This window comes from Hypanus sabinus, chromosome 4 (genome assembly GCF_030144855.1).
Source record: "Hypanus sabinus isolate sHypSab1 chromosome 4, sHypSab1.hap1, whole genome shotgun sequence".
Classification (NCBI taxonomy): Eukaryota; Metazoa; Chordata; class Chondrichthyes; order Myliobatiformes; family Dasyatidae; genus Hypanus; species Hypanus sabinus.
Genome location: NC_082709.1, coordinates 111,483,497 through 111,500,475, shown reverse-complemented (window position 1 = coordinate 111,500,475; position 16,979 = coordinate 111,483,497). Strand labels below are relative to the sequence as shown.

Genomic DNA, 16,979 nt, shown 5'->3' with positions numbered 1-16,979 from the left:
GTGATGGGAGGACTTATTCAGTGAGTGGAAGATGATGGGAGGACATATTCAGTGGGTGGAAGATGATGGGAGGGCTTATTCAGTGACTGGAAGATGATGGGATGACATATTCAGTGAGTGGGAGATGATGGGATGACTTATTCAGTGAGTGGAAGGTGATGGGATGACTTATTCAGTGAGTGGAAGGTGATGGGATGACTTATTCAGTGAGTGGGAGGTGATGCGATGCCTTCTTCAGTGAGTGGGAGGTGATGGGAGGACTTCTTCAGTGAGTGGGAGATGATGGGAGGACTTATTCAGTAAGTGGAAGGTGATGGGAGGACAATCAATGAGTGGAAGGTGATGGGAGGACTTATTCAGTGAGTGGAAGATGATGGGAGGACATATTCAGTGGGTGGAAGATGATGGGAGGGCTTATTCAGTGACTGGAAGGTGATGGGACGACAATCAATGAGTGGAAGGTGATGGGAGGACTTATTCAGTGAGTGGAAGATGATGGGAGCACATATTCAGTGAGTGGGAGATGATGGGATGACTTATTCAGTGAGTGGAAGGTGATGGGATGACTTATTCAGTGAGTGGGAGGTGATGGGATGACTTATTCAGTGATTGGGAGGTGATGCGATGACTTCTTCAGTGAGTGGGAGGTGATGGGAGGACTTCTTCAGTGAGTGGGAGATGATGGGAGGACTTATTCAGTGAGTTGAAGGTGATGGGAGGACTTATTCAGTGAGTGGGAGTTGATGGGATGACTTATTCAGTGCGTGGGAGATGATGGGAGGACTTATTCAGTGAGTGGGGGATGATGGGAGGACTTATTCAGTGAGTGGAAGGTGATGGGAGGACTTAGTGAGTGGGAGGTGATGGGAGGACATTCAGTCAGTAGAAGGTTATTAAAGGACTTATTCAGTGAGTGGGAGATGATGGGATGACTTATTCAGTGACGGGAAGGTGATGGTAGGACTTATTCAGTGAGTGGTAGGTGATGGGATGACTTCCTCAGTGAGTGGGAGGTGATGGGATGACTTATTCAGAGAGTGGGAGGTGATGGGAGGACTTATTCAGTGAGTGGAAGGTGATAGGATGACTTATTCAGTGAGTGGGGGGTGATGGGAGGACTTGTTCAGTGAGTGGAAGGTGATGGAAGGACTTATTCAGTGAGTGGAAGGTGATGGAAGGACTTATTCAGTGAGTGGAAGGTGATGTGATGACTTATTCAGTGAGTAGGAGGTGATTGGATGACTTATTCAGTGATTGGGAGGTGATGGGAGGACGTATTCAGTGAGTGGAAGGTGATGTGAGGACTTATTCAGTGAGTGGGAGGTGATGGGAGGACTTATTCAGTGAGTGGGAGATGATGGGAGGAATTATTCAGTGAGTGGGAGATGATGGGAGGACTTATTCAGTGAGTGGGAGATGATGGGAGGACTTAATCAGTGAGTGGGAGATGATGGGAGGACTTATTCAGTGAGTGGAAAGTGATGGGAGGACTTATTCAGTGAGTGGAAGATGATGGGAGGACTTATTCAGTGAGTGGGAGATGATGGGATGACTTATTCACTGAGTGGAAGATGTTGGGAGGACTTCTTCAGTGAGTGGGAGGTGATTGGATGTCTTATTCAGTGAGTGGAAGGTGATGGAAGGACTTATTCAGTGAGTGGGAGATAATGGGATAACTTATTCAGTGACTGGAAGGTCATGGGAGGACTTATTCAGTGAGTGGGAGGTGATGGAAGGACTTATTCAGTGAGTGGAAGGTGATAGGATGACTTATTCAGTGATTGGGAGGTGATGGTAGGACATATTCAGTGACTGGAAGGTGATGGTAGGACTTATTCAGTGACTGGAAGGTGATGGGAGGACTTATTCAGTGAGTGGGAGTTGATGGGATGACTTATTCAGTGCGTGGGAGATGATGGGAGGACTTATTCAGTGAGTGGGGGATGATGGGAGGACTTATTCAGTGAGTGGAAGGTGATGGGAGGACTTAGTGAGTGGGAGGTGATGGGAGGACATTCAGTCAGTAGAAGGTGATTGAAGGACTTATTCAGTGAGTGGGAGATGATGGGATGACTTATTCAGTGAGTGGAAGAAGATGGGATAACCTATTCAGTGAGTGGAAGATGATGGGAGGACTTATTCAGTGAGTGGAAGATGATGGGATGACTTCTTCAGTGACTGAACGGTGATGGGAGGTCTTCAGTGAGTGGGAGATGATGGGAGGACTTATTCAGTGAGTGGGAGATGATGGGATGACTTATTCAGTGACTGGAAGGTGATGGGATGACTTATTCAGTGAGTGGGAGGTGATGGGATGACTTATTCAGAGAGTAGAAGGTGATGGGATGACTTATTCAGTGAGTGGAAGGTGATGGGATGACTTATTCAGTGAGTGGGAGGTGATGCGATGACTTCTTCAGTGAGTGGGAGGTGATGGGAGGACTTCTACAGTGAGTGGGAGATGATGGGAGGACTTATTCAGTGAGTGGAAGGTGATGGAAGGACTTATTCAGTGAGTGGAAGATGATGGGACGACATATTCAGTGAGTGGAAGTTGATGGAAGGACTTATTCAGTGAGTGGAAGGTGATGGGATGACTTATTCAGGGACTGGAAGGTGATGTGAGGAATTATTCAGTGAGTGGGAGGTGATGGGATGACTTATTCAGTGAGTGGAAGTTGATGGAAGGTCTTATTCAGTGACTGGAAGGTGATGGGAGGACTTATTCAGTGAGTGGAAGATGATGGGATGACTTCTTCAGTGACTGGAAGGTGATGGGAGGTCTTCTTCAGTGAGTGGGAGGTGATGGGAGGAATTATTCAGTGACTGGGAGGTGATGGGATGACTTATTCAGTGAGTGGGAGGTGATAGGATGAATTATTCAGTGAGTGGGAGGTGATGGAAGGACTTATTCAGTGATTGGGAGGTGATGGAAGGACTTATTCAGTGAGTTCAAGGTGATGGGATGATTTATACAGTGACTGGAAGGTGATGGGATGACTTATTCAGTGAATGGAAGGTGATGGGAGGACTTATTCTGTGAGTGGGAGGTGATGGGATGACTTATTCAGTAAGTGGGAGGTGATGTAAGGACTTATTCAGTGAGTGGAAGGTGATGGGAGGACTTATTCATTGAGTGGAAGATGATGGGAGGACTTATTCAGTGAGTGGAAGGTGGTGGAAGGACTTATTCAGTGAGTGGAAGATGATGGGACGACTTATTCAGTGAGTGGAAGGTGATGGGATGACTTATTCAGTGACTGGAAGGTGATGGGAGGAATTATTCAGTGAGTGGGAGGTGATGGGATGACTTATTCAGTGAGTGGAAGTTGATGGAAGGACTTATTCAGTGAGTGGAAGGTGATGGGATGACTTATTCAGTGACTGGAAGGTGATGGGAGGACTTATTCAGTGAGTGAGAGATGATGGGAGTACTTATTCAGTGAGTGGGAGGTGATGGGAGGACTTATTCAGTGAGTGGGAGTGATGGGATGACTTATTCAGTGAGTGGGAGGTGATGGGATGACTTATTCAGTGAGTGGGAGATGATGGGAGGACTTATTCAGTGAGTGGAAGGTGATGGGAGGACTTATTCAGTGAGTGGGAGTTGATGGGATGACTTATTCAGTGCGTGGGAGATGATGGGAGGACTTATTCAGTGAGTGCGAGATGATGGGAGGACTTATTCAGTGAGTGGAAGGTGATGGGAGGACTTACTCAGTGAGTGGGAGGTGATGGGAGGACATTCAGTGAGTAGAAGGTGATTGAAGGACTTATTCAGTGAGTGGGAGATGATGGGATGAGTTATTCAGTGAGTGGAAGGAGATGGGATAACATATTCAGAGAGTGGAAGATGATGGGAGGACTTATTCAGTGAGTGGAAGATGATGGGATGACTTCTTCAGTGACTGGAAGGTGATGGGAGGTCTTCTTCACTGAGTGGGAGGTGATGAGAGGAATTATTCAGTGAGTGGGAGGTGATGGAAGGACTTATTCAGTGAGTGGAAGGTGATGGGATGACTTATTCAGTGAGTGGGAGGTGATGGGATGATATATTCAGTGACTGGAAGATGATGGGATCATTTATTCAGTGACTGGAAGGTGATGAGAGGACTTATTCAGTGAGTGGAAGGTGATGGGAGCAGTTATTCAATGAGTGGAAGGTGATGGGAGGGCTCATTCAGTGAGTGGAAGGTGATGGGAGGACTCATTCAGTGAGTGGGAGATGATGGGATGACTTATTCAGTGAGTGGGAGATGATGGGATGACTTATTCAGTGAATGGAAGGTGATGGGAGGACTTATTCAGTGAGAGGGAGGCGATGGGATGACTTATTCAGTAAGTGGGAGGTGATGTAAGGACTTATTCAGTGAGTGGAAGGTGATGGGAGGACTTATTCATTGAGTGGAAGATGATGGGAGGACTTATTCAGTGAGTGGGAGATGATGGGATGTCTTATTCAGTGAGTGGCAGATGATGGGATGACTTATTCAGTGACTGGTAGGTGATGGGAGGACTTATTCAGTGAGTGGTAGGTGATGGGATGACTTCCTCAGTGAGTGGCAGGTGATGGGATGACTTATTCAGAGAGTGGGATGTGATGGGAGGACTTATTCAGTGAGTGGAAGGTGATAGGATGACTTATTCATTGAGTGGGGTGTGATGGGAGGACTTATTAAGTGAGTGGGAGCTGATGGAAGGACTTATTCAGTGAGTGGGAGGTGATGGGATGACTTATTCAGTGACTGGAAGATGATGGAATGACTTATTCAGTGAGTGAGAGATGATGGGAGTACTTATTCAGTGAGTGGGAGGTGATGGGATGAGTTATTCAGTGAGTGGAAGGAGATGGGATAACATATTCAGAGAGTGGATGATGATGGGAGGACTTATTCAGTGAGTGGAAGATGATGGGATGACTTCTTCAGTGACTGGAAGGTGATGGGAGGTCTTCTTCACTGAGTGGGAGGTGATGGGAGGAATTATTCAGTGAGTGGGAGGTGATGGAAGGACTTATTCAGTGAGTGGAAGGTGATGGTATGACTTATTCAGTGAGTGGGAGGTGATGGGATGATATATTCAGTGACTGGAAGATGATGGGATCATTTATTCAGTGACTGGAAGGTGATGAGAGGACTTATTCAGTGAGTGGAAGGTGATGGGAGCAGTTATTCAATGAGTGGAAGGTGATGGGAGGGCTCATTCAGTGAGTGGAAGGTGATGGGAGGACTCATTCAGTGAGTGGGAGATGATGGGATGACTTATTCAGTGAGTGGGAGATGATGGGATGACTTATTCAGTGAATGGAAGGTGATGGGAGGACTTATTCAGTGAGTGGGAGGCGATGGGATGACTTATTCAGTAAGTGGGAGGTGATGTAAGGACTTATTCAGTAAGTGGAAGGTGATGGGAGGACTTATTCATTGAGTGGAAGATGATGGGAGGACTTATTCAGTGAGTGGGAGATGATGGGATGTCTTATTCAGTGAGTGGCAGATGATGGGATGACTTATTCAGTGACTGGTAGGTGATGGGAGGACTTATTCAGTGAGTGGTAGGTGATGGGATGACTTCCTCAGTGAGTGGCAGGTGATGGGATGACTTATTCAGAGAGTGGGATGTGATGGGAGGACTTATTCAGTGAGTGGAAGGTGATAGGATGACTTATTCATTGAGTGGGGTGTGATGGGAGGACTTATTAAGTGAGTGGGAGCTGATGGAAGGACTTATTCAGTGAGTGGGAGGTGATGGGATGACTTATTCAGTGACTGGAAGATGATGGAATGACTTATTCAGTGAGTGAGAGATGATGGGAGTACTTATTCAGTGAGTGGGAGGTGATGGGAGGACTTATTCAGTGAGTGGGAGTGATGGGATGACTTATTCAGTGAGTGGGAGGTGATGGGATGACTTATTCAGTGAGTGAGAGGTGATGGGATGACTTATTCAGTGAGTGGAAGGTGATGGGATGACTTATTCAGTGAGTGGGAGGTGATGGAAGGACTTATTCAGTGAGTGGAAGGTGATGGTATGATTTATTCAGTGAGTGGGAGGTGATGGGATGACTTATTCAGTGAGTGGGAGATGATGGGAGTACTTATTCAGAGAGTGGAAGGTGATGGGATGATTTATTCAGTGACTGGAAGGTGATGGGAGGACTTATTCAGTGAGTGGGAGATGATGGGAGGACTTATTCAGTGAGTGGAAGGTGATGGGAGGACTTATTCAGTGAGTGGGAGTTGATGGGATGACTTATTCAGTGCGTGGGAGATGATGGGATGACTTATTCAGAGAGTGGAAGGTGATGGGATGACTTATTCAGTGAGTGGAAGGTGATGGGATGACTTATTCAGTGAGTGGGAGGTGATGCGATGACTTCTTCAGTGAGTGGGAGGTGATGGGAGGACTTCTACAGTGAGTGGGAGATGATGGGAGGACTTATTCAGGGACAGGAAGGTGATGGGAGGTCTTCTTCAGTGAGTGGGAGGTGATGGGAGGAATTATTCAGTGACTGGGAGGTGATGGGATGACTTATTCAGTGAGTGGGAGGTGATAGGATGAATTATTCAGTGAGTGGGAGGTGATGGAAGGACTTATTCAGTGATTGGGAGGTGATGGAAGGACTTCTTCAGTGAGTGGAAGGTGATGGGATGACTTATTCAGTGAGTGGGAGGTGATGGGATGATTTATTCAGTGACTGGAAGATGAATGGATGATTTATTCAGTGACTGGAAGGTGATGAGAGGACTTATTCAGTGAGTGGAAGGTGATGGGAGGAGTTATTCAATGAGTGGAAGGTGATGGGAGGACTCATTCAGTGAGTGGAAGGTGATGGGAGGACTCATTCAGTGAGTGGGAGATGATGGGATGACTTATTCAGTGAGTGGGAGATGATGGGATGACTTATTCAGTGAATGGAAGGTGATGGGAGGACTTATTCAGTGAGTGGGAGGTGATGGGATGACTGATTCAGTAAGTGGGAGGTGATGTAAGGACTTATTCAGTGAGTGGAAGGTGATGGGAGGACTTATTCAGTGAGTGGGAGATGATGGGATGACTTATTCAGTGAGTGGCAGATGATGGGATGACTTATTCAGTGACGGGAAGGTGATGGGAGGACTTATTCAGTGAGTGGTAGGTGATGGGATGACTTCCTCAGTGAGTGGGAGGTGATGGGATGACTTATTCAGAGAGTGGGAGGTAATGGGAGGACTTATTCAGTGAGTGGAAGGTGATAGGATGACTTATTCAGTGAGTGGGGGGTGATGGGAGGACTTGTTCAGTGAGTGGAAGGTGATGGAAGGACTTATTCAGTGAGTGGATGGTGATGGAAGGACTTATTCAGTGAGTGGAAGGTGATGTGATGACTTATTCAGTGAGTAGGAGGTGATTGGATGACTTATTCAGTGATTGGGAGGTGATGGGAGGACGTATTCAGTGAGTGGAAGGTGATGTGAGGACTTATTCAGTGAGTGGGAGGTGATGGGAGGACTTATTCAGTGAGTGGGAGATGATGCGATGACTTATTCAGTGAGTGGAAGATGATGGGAGGACTTATTCAGTGAGTGGGAGATGATGGGAGGACTTATTCAGTGAGTGGGAGGTGATGGGATGTCTTATTCAGTGAGTGGGAGGTGATGGAAGGACTTATTCAGTGAGTGGGAGATAATGGGATGACTTATTCAGTGACTGGAAGGTCATGGGAGGACATTCAGTGAGTGGGAGGTGATGGAAGGACTTATTCAGTGAGTGGAAGGTGATAGGATGACTTATTCAGTGATTGGGAGGTGATGGGAGGACTTATTCAGTGAGTGGGAGGTGATGCGATGACTTCTTCAGTGAGTGGGAGGTGATGGGAGGACTTCTACAGTGGGTGGGAGATGATGGGAGGACTTATTCAGGGACTGGAAGGTGATGGGAGGAATTATTCAGTGAGTGGGAGGTGATGGGATGACTTATGCAGTGAGCGGAAGTTGATGGAAGGTCTTATTCAGTGACTGGAAGGTGATGGGAGGACTTATTCAGTGAGAGGAAGATGATGGGATGACTTCTTCAGTGACTGGAAGGTGATGGGAGGTCTTCTTCAGTGAGTGGGAGGTGATGGGAGGAATTATTCTGTGACTGGGAGGTGATGGGATGACTTATTCAGTGAGTGGGAGGTGATAGGATGAATTATTCAGTGAGTGGGAGGTGATGGAAGGACTTATTCAGTGATTGGGAGGTGATGGAAGGACTTATTCAGTGAGTGGAAGGTGATGGGATGACTTATTCAGTGAGTGGGAGGTGATGGGATGATTTATTCAGTGACTGGAAGATGAATGGATGATTTATTCAGTGACTGGAAGGTGATGAGAGGACATATTCAGTGAGTGGAAGGTGATGGGAGGAGTTATTCAATGAGTGGAAGGTGATGGGAGGACTCATTCAGTGAGTGGAAGGTGATGGGAGGACTCATTCAGTGAGTGGGAGATGATGGGATGACTTATTCAGTGAGTGGGAGATGATGGGATGACTTATTCAGTGAATGGAAGGTGATGGGAGGACTTATTCAGTGAGTGGGAGGTGATGGGATGACTTATTCAGTAAGTGGGAGGTGATGTAAGGACTTATTCAGTGAGTGGAAGGTGATGGGAGGACTTATTCATTGAGTGGAAGATGATGGGAGGACTTATTCAGTGAGTGGGAGATGATGGGATGACTTATTCAGTGAGTGGCAGATGATGGGATGACTTATTCAGTGACGGGAAGGTGATGGGAGGACTTATTCAGTGAGTGGTAGGTGATGGGATGACTTCCTCAGTGAGTGGGAGGTGATGGGATGACTTATTCAGAGAGTGGGAGGTAATGGGAGGACTTATTCAGTGAGTGGAAGGTGATGGGGGGACTTATTCAGTGAATGGGTGGTGATGCGATGACTTCCTCAGTGAGTGGGAGGTGATGGGAGGAGTTCTTCAGTGAGTGGCAGATGATTGGAGGACTTATTCAGTGAGTGGAAGGTGATGGAAGGACTTATTCAGTGAGTGGAAGATGATGGGACGACATATTCAGTGAGTGGAAGTTGATGGAAGGACTTATTCAGTGAGTGGAAGGTGATGGGATGACTTATTCAGTGACTGGAAGGTGATGGGAGGACTTATTCAGTGAGTGGGAGGTGATGGGATGACATTCAGTGAGTGGAAGTTGATGGAAGGACTTATTCAGTGAGTGGAAGGTGATGGGATGACTTATTCAGTGACTGGAAGGTGATGGGAGGACTTATTCAGTGAGTGGGAGGTGATGGGATGACTTATTCAGTGAGTGGGAGCTGATGGAAGGACTTATTCAGTGAGTGGGAGGTGATGGGCTGACTTGTTCAGTGAGTGGAAGATGATGGGAGGACTTATTCAGTGACTGGAAGGTGATGGGAGGACGTATTCAGTGAGTGGGAGATGATGGGATGACTTATTCAGTGACTGGAAGGTGATGGGAGGACTTATTCAGTGGGTGGAAGATGATGGGAGGACTTATTCAGTGACTGGAAGGTGATGGGAGGACTTATTCAGTGAGTGGGAGGTGATGGGATGAATTATTCAGTGAGTGAGAGATGATGGGATGAATTATTCAGTGAGTGGGAGGTGATGGGATGACTTATTCAGTGAGTGGAAGGTGATGGGATGACTTATTCAGTGAGTGGGAGGTGATGCGATGACTTCTGCAGTGAGTGGGAGGTGATGGGAGGAATTCTTCAGTGAGTGGGAGGTGATGGGATGACTTATTGAGTGAGTGGGAGGTGATGGGATGACTTATTCAGTGAGTGGAAGGTGATGGGATGACTTATTCAGTGAGTGGAAGGTGATGGGATGACTTATTCAGTGAGTGGGAGGTGATGCGATGACTTCTTCAGTGAGTGGGAGGTGATGGGAGGAATTCTTCAGTGAGTGGGAGGTGATGGGATGACTTATTCAGTGAGTGGAAGGTGATGGGAGGACTTATTCAGTGAGTGAGAGATGAAGGGATGACTTATTCAGTGAGTGGGAGGTGATGGGATGACTTATTCAGTGAGTGGAAGGTGATGGGATGACTTATTCAGTGAGTGGCAGGTGATGCGATGACTTCTTCAGTGAGTGGGAGGTGATGGGAGGTATTCTTCAGTGAGTGGGAGGTGATGGGATGACTTATTGAGTGAGTGGGAGGTGATGGGATGACTTATTCAGTGAGTGGAAGGTGATGGGATGACTTATTCAGTGAGTGGAAGGTGATGGGATGACTTATTCAGTGAGTGGGAGGTGATGCGATGACTTCTTCAGTGAGTGGGAGGTGATGGGAGGAATTCTTCAGTGAGTGGGAGGTGATGGGACGACTTATTCAGTGAGTGGAAGGTCATGGGAGGACTTATTCAGTGAGTGGAAGGTGATGGGATGACTTATTCAGTGAGTGGGAGGTGATGCGATGACTTCTTCAGTGAGTGGGAGGTGATGGGATGACTTATTCAGAGAGTGGGAGGTGATGGGATGACTTATTCAGTGAGTGGGAGGTGATGGGATGACTTATTCAGTGAGTAGAAGGTGATGGAAGGACTTATTCAGTGAGTGGAAGGTGATGGGAGGACTTATTCAGTGATTGGAAGATGATGGGATGACTTATTCAGTGACTGGAAGGTGATGGGAGGACTTATTCAGTGAGTGGGAGATGATAGGATGACTTATTCAGTGAGTGGAAGGTGATGGGGGGACTTATTCAGTGAATGGGTGGTGATGCGATGACTTCCTCAGTGAGTGGGAGGTGATGGGAGGAGTTCTTCAGTGAGTGGCAGATGATTGGAGGACTTATTCAGTGAGTGGAAGGTGATGGAAGGACTTATTCAGTGAGTGGAAGATGATGGGACGACATATTCAGTGAGTGGAAGTTGATGGAAGGACTTATTCAGTGAGTGGAAGGTGATGGGATGACTTATTCAGTGACTGGAAGGTGATGGGAGGACTTATTCAGTGAGTGGGAGGTGATGGGATGACATTCAGTGAGTGGAAGTTGATGGAAGGACTTATTCAGTGAGTGGAAGGTGATGGGATGATTTATTCAGTGACTGGAAGGTGATGGGAGGACTTATTCAGTGAGTGGGAGTGATGGGATGACTTATTGAGTGAGTGGGAGGTGATGGGATGACTTATTCAGTGAGTGGGAGGTGATGGGATGACTTATTCAGTGAGTGGGAGGTGATGGGATGACTTATTCAGTGAGTGGGAGGTGATGCGATGACTTCTTCAGTGAGTGGGAGGTGATGGGAGGAATTCTTCAGTGAGTGGGAGGTGATGGGACGACTTATTCAGTGAGTGGAAGGTCATGGGAGGACTTATTCAGTGAGTGGAAGGTGATGGGATGACTTATTCAGTGAGTGGGAGGTGATGCGATGACTTCTTCAGTGAGTGGGAGGTGATGGGATGACTTATTCAGAGAGTGGGAGGTGATGGGATGACTTATTCAGTGAGTGGGAGGTGATGGGATGACTTATTCAGTGAGTAGAAGGTGATGGAAGGACTTATTCAGTGAGTGGAAGGTGATGGGAGGACTTATTCAGTGATTGGAAGATGATGGGATGACTTATTCAGTGACTGGAAGGTGATGGGAGGACTTATTCAGTGAGTGGGAGATGATAGGATGACTTATTCAGTGAGTGGAAGGTGATGGGGGGACTTATTCAGTGAATGGGTGGTGATGCGATGACTTCCTCAGTGAGTGGGAGGTGATGGGAGGAGTTCTTCAGTGAGTGGCAGATGATTGGAGGACTTATTCAGTGAGTGGAAGGTGATGGAAGGACTTATTCAGTGAGTGGAAGATGATGGGACGACATATTCAGTGAGTGGAAGTTGATGGAAGGACTTATTCAGTGAGTGGAAGGTGATGGGATGACTTATTCAGTGACTGGAAGGTGATGGGAGGACTTATTCAGTGAGTGGGAGGTGATGGGATGACATTCAGTGAGTGGAAGTTGATGGAAGGACTTATTCAGTGAGTGGAAGGTGATGGGATGATTTATTCAGTGACTGGAAGGTGATGGGAGGACTTATTCAGTGAGTGGGAGTGATGGGATGACTTATTCAGTGAGTGGGAGGTGATGGGATGACTTATTCAGTGAGTGGGAGGTGATGGGATGACTTATTCAGTGAGTGGGAGGTGATGGGATGACTTATTCAGTGAGTGGGAGATGATAGGATGACTTATTCAGTGAGTGGAAGGTGATGGGAGGACTTATTCAGTGTGTGGGAGGTGATGAGATGACTTCTTCAGTGAGTGGGAGGTGATGGGAGGACTTCTTCAGTGAGTGGGAGAGGATTGGAGGACTTATTCAGTGAGTGGAAGGTGATGGAAGGACTTATTCAGTGAGTGGAAGATGATGGGACGACATATTCAGTGAGTGGAAGTTGATGGAAGGACTTATTCAGTGAGTGGAAGGTGATGGGATGACTTATTCAGTGACTGGAAGGTGATGGGAGGACTTATTCAGTAAGTGGGAGGTGATGGGATGACTTATTCAGTGAGTGGAAGTTGGTGGAAGGACTTATTCAGTGAGTGGAAGGTGATGGGATGACTTATTCAGTGACTGGAAGGTGATGGGAGGACTTATTCAGTGACTGGAAGGTGATGGAATGACTTATTCAGTGAGTGAGAGATGATGGGATGACTTATTCAGTGAGTGGGAGGTGATGGGATGACTTATTCAGTGAGTGAGAGGTGATGGGATGACTTATTCAGTGAGTGGGAGGTGATGGGATGACTTATTCAGTGAGTGGAAGGTGATGGGATGACTTATTCAGTGAGTGGGAGGTGATGGAAGGAATTATTCAGTGAGTGGAAGGTGATGGTATGATTTATTCAGTGAGTGGGAGATGATGGGAGGACTTATTCAGTGAGTGGAAGGTGCTGGGATGATTTATTCAGTGACTGGAAGGTGATGGGAGGACTTATTCAGTGAGTGGAAGATGATGGGAGGACATATTCAGCGAATGGGAGATGATGGGATGACTTATTCAGTGAGAGGAAGGTGATGGGATGACTTAATCAGTGAGTGGAAGGTGATGGGATGACTTATTGAGTGAATAGGAGGTGATGGGATGACTTATTCAGTGAGTGGGAGATGATGGGATGACTTATTCAGTGAGTGGGAGGTCATGTGATGACTTATTCAGTGAGTGGGAGGTGATGTGATGACTTATTCAGTGACAGGAAGGTGATGGGAGGACTTATTCAGTGAGTGGGAGGTGATGGAATGACTTATTCAGTGAGTGGGAGGTGATGGGATGACTTATTCAGTGAGTGGGAGGTGATGGGATGACTTATTCAGTGAGTGGAAGGTGATGGGATGACTTATTCAGAGAGTGGAAGGTGATGGGATGACCTATTCAGTGAGTGGGAGGTGATGGGATGAATGATTCAGTGAGTGGAAGGTGATGGGATGACTTATTCAGTGAGTGGGAGGTGATGGGATGACTTATTCAGTGAGTGGAAGGTGATGGGATGACTTATTCAGTGAGTGGAAGGTGATGGGATGACTTATTCAGTGAGTGGGAGGTGATGCGATGACTTATTCAGTGAGTGGGAGGTGATGGAAGGACTTATTCAGTGAGTGGGAGGTGATGGAAGGACTTATTCAGTGAGTGGGAGGTGATGGGAGGACTTAATCAGTGAGTGGAAGGTGATGGGATGACTTATTGAGTGAGTGGGAGGTGATGGGATGACTTATTCAGTGAGTGGAAGGTGATGGGATGACTTATTCAGTGAGTGGAAGGTGATGGGATGACTTATTCAGTGAGTGGGAGGTGATGCGATGACTTCTTCAGTGAGTGGGAGGTGATGGGAGGACTTCTTCAGTGAGTGGGAGGTGATGGGATGACTTATTCATTGAGTGGAAGGTGATGGGATGACTTATTCAGTGAGTGGGAGGTGATGCGATGACTTCTTCAGTGAGTGGGAGGTGATGGGATGACTTGTTCAGAGAGTGGGAGGTGATGGGATGACTTATTCAGTGAGTGGGAGGTGATGGGATGACTTATTCAGTGAGTGGAAGGTGATGGAAGGACTTGTTCAGTGAGTGGGAGATGATATGATGACTTATTCAGTGAGTGGAAGGTGATGGGAGGACTTATTCAGTGAATGGGAGGTGATGCGATGACTTCCTCAGTGAGTGGGAGGTGATGGGAGGACTTCTTCAGTGAGTGGGAGATGATTGGAGGACTTATTCAGTGAGTGGAAGGTGATGGAAGGACTTATTCAGTGAGTGGAAGATGATGGAAGGACTTATTCAGTGAGTGGAAGGTGATGGGATGACTTATTCAGTGACTGGAAGGTGATGGGAGGACTTATTCAGTGAGTGGGAGGTGATGGGATGACTTATTCAGTGAGTGGAAGTTGATGGAAGGACTTATTCAGTGAGTGGAAGGTGATGGGATGACTTATTCAGTGACCGGAAGGTGATGGGAGGACTTATTCAGTGAGTGGGAGGTGATGGGATGACTTATTCAGTGAGTAGGAGCTGATGGAAGGACTTATTCAGTGAGTGGGAGGTGATGGGATGACTTATTCAGTGACTGGAAGGTGATGGAATGACTTATTCAGTGCGTGAGAGATGATGGGAGGACGTATTCAGTAAGTGGGAGGTGATGGGAGGACTTATTCAGTGAGTGGGAGTGATGGGATGACTTATTCAGTGAGTGGGAGGTGATGGGATGACTTATTCAGTGAGTGAGAGGTGATGGGATGACTTATTTAGTGAGTGGGAGGTGATGGGATGACTTATTCAGTGAGTGGGAGCAGATAGGATGACTTATTCAGTGAGTGGAAGGTGATGGGAGGACTTCTTCAGTGAGTGGGAATTGATGCGATGACTTCTTCAGTGAGTGGGAGGTGATGGGATGACTTATTCAGTGAGTGGGAGGTGATGGGATGACTTATTCAGTGAGTGGGAGCAGATAGGATGACTTATTCAGTGACTGGAAGGTGATGGGATGACTTATTCAGTGAGTGGGAGGTGATGGCATGACTTATTCAGAGCGTGGAAGGTGATGGGATGACTTATTCAGTGAGTGGGAGGTGATGCGATGACTTCTTCAGTGAGTGGGAGTTGATGGGAGGACTTCTTCAGTGAGTGGGAGATGATGGGAGGACTTATTCAGTGAGTGGAAGGTGATGGAAGGACTTATTCAGTGAGTGGAAGATGATGGGACGACATATTCAGTGAGTGGAAGTTCATGGAAGGACTTATTCAGTGAGTGGAAGGTGATGGGATGACTTATTCAGTGACAGGACGGTGATGGGAGGACTTATTCAGTGAGTGGGAGGTGATAGGATGACTTATTCAGTGAGTGGAAGGTGATGGGATGACTTATTCAGTGACTGGAAGGTGATGGGAGGACTTATTCAGTGAGTGGGAGGTGATGGGATGACTTATTCAGTGAGTTTGAGCTGATGGAAGGACTTATTTAGTGAGTGGGAGGTGATGGGATGACTTATTCAGTGACTGGAAGGTGATGGAATGACTTATTCAGTGAGTGAGAGATGATGGGAGTACTTATTCAGTGAGTGGGAGGTGATGGGAGGACTTATTCAGTGAGTGGGAGTGATGGGATGACTTATTCAGTGAGTGGGAGGTGATGGGATGACTTATTCAGTGAGTGAGAGGTGATGGGATGACTTATTCAGTGAGTGGGAGGTGATGGGATGACTTATTCAGTGAGTGGAAGGTGATGGGATGACTTATTCAGTGAGTGGGATGTGATGGAAGGACTTATTCAGTGAGTGGAAGGTGATGTAAGGACTTATTCAGTGAGTGGAAGGTGATGGGATGACTTATTCAGTGAGTGGGAGGTGATGGGATGACTTATTCAGTGAGTGGGATGTGATGGCATCACTTATTCAGTGAGTGGGAGGTGATGGAAGGACTTATTCAGTGATTGGGAACTGATGGGATGACTTATTCAGTGAGTGGGAGGTGATGGGATGACTTATTCAGTGAGTGGGAGGTGATGGGAGGACTTATTCAGTGAGTGGGAGGTGATGGGAGGACTTATTCAGTGAGTGGGAGATGATGGGATGACTTATTCAGTGAGTGGGAGGTGATGGGATGACTTATTCAGTGAGTGGGAGGTGATGGGATGACTTATTCAGTGAGTGGGAGGTGATGGGATGACTTATTCAGTGAGTGGGAGATGATGGGATGACTTATTCAGTGATTGGGAGATGATGGGATGACTTATTCAGTGAGTGGGAGGTGATGGGATGACTTATTCAGTGAGTGGGAGTGATGGGATGACTCATTCAGTGAGTGGGAGGTGATGGGATGACTTATTCAGTGAGTGAGAGGTGATGGGATGAATTATTCAGAGAGTGGAAGGTGATGGAAGGACTTATTCAGTGAGTGGAAGATGATGGGACGACATATTCAGTGAGTGGAAGTTGATGGAAGGACTTATTCAGTGAGTGGACGGTGATGGAATGACTTATTCAGTGACTGGAAGGTGATGGGAGGACTTATTCAGTGAGTGGGAGGTGATGGGATGACTTATTCAGTGAGTGGAAGTTGATGGAAGGACTTATTCAGTGAGTGGAAGGTGATGGGATGACTTATTCAGTGACTGGAAGGTGATGGGAGGACTTATTCAGTGAGTGGGAGGTGATGGGATGACTTATTCAGTGAGTGGGAGCTGATGGAAGGACTTATTCAGTGAGTGGGAGGTGATGGGATGACTTATTCAGTGACTGGAAGGTGATGGAATGACTTATTCAGTGAGTGAGAGATGATGGGAGGACTTATTCAGTAAGTGGGAGGTGATGGGAGGACTTATTCAGTGAGTGGGAGTGATGGGATGACTTCTTCAGTGAGTGGGAGGTGATGGGATGACTTATTCAGTGAGTGGGAGGTGATGGGATGACTTATTCAGTGAGTGGGAGATGATAGGATGACTTATTCAGTGAGTGGAAGGTGATCGGAGGACTTATTCAGTGAGTGG

General features: G+C 46.9%; 1 protein-coding gene and 1 long non-coding RNA gene across 8 annotated transcripts in view; one reads left to right on the top strand and one right to left on the bottom strand.

The window, feature by feature from the left end:
- phf11 (PHD finger protein 11) overlaps nt 1-16,979 on the bottom strand; it is a 375,863-nt gene that overhangs the window by 227,274 nt on the left and 131,610 nt on the right. The window lies entirely within an intron of this gene.
- LOC132393094 (uncharacterized) lies at nt 6,322-15,452 on the top strand. The gene is made up of 3 exons (XR_009511745.1): nt 6,322-7,849; nt 9,925-10,451; nt 11,193-15,452. It is a non-coding gene; the product is annotated as an uncharacterized LOC132393094 (long non-coding RNA).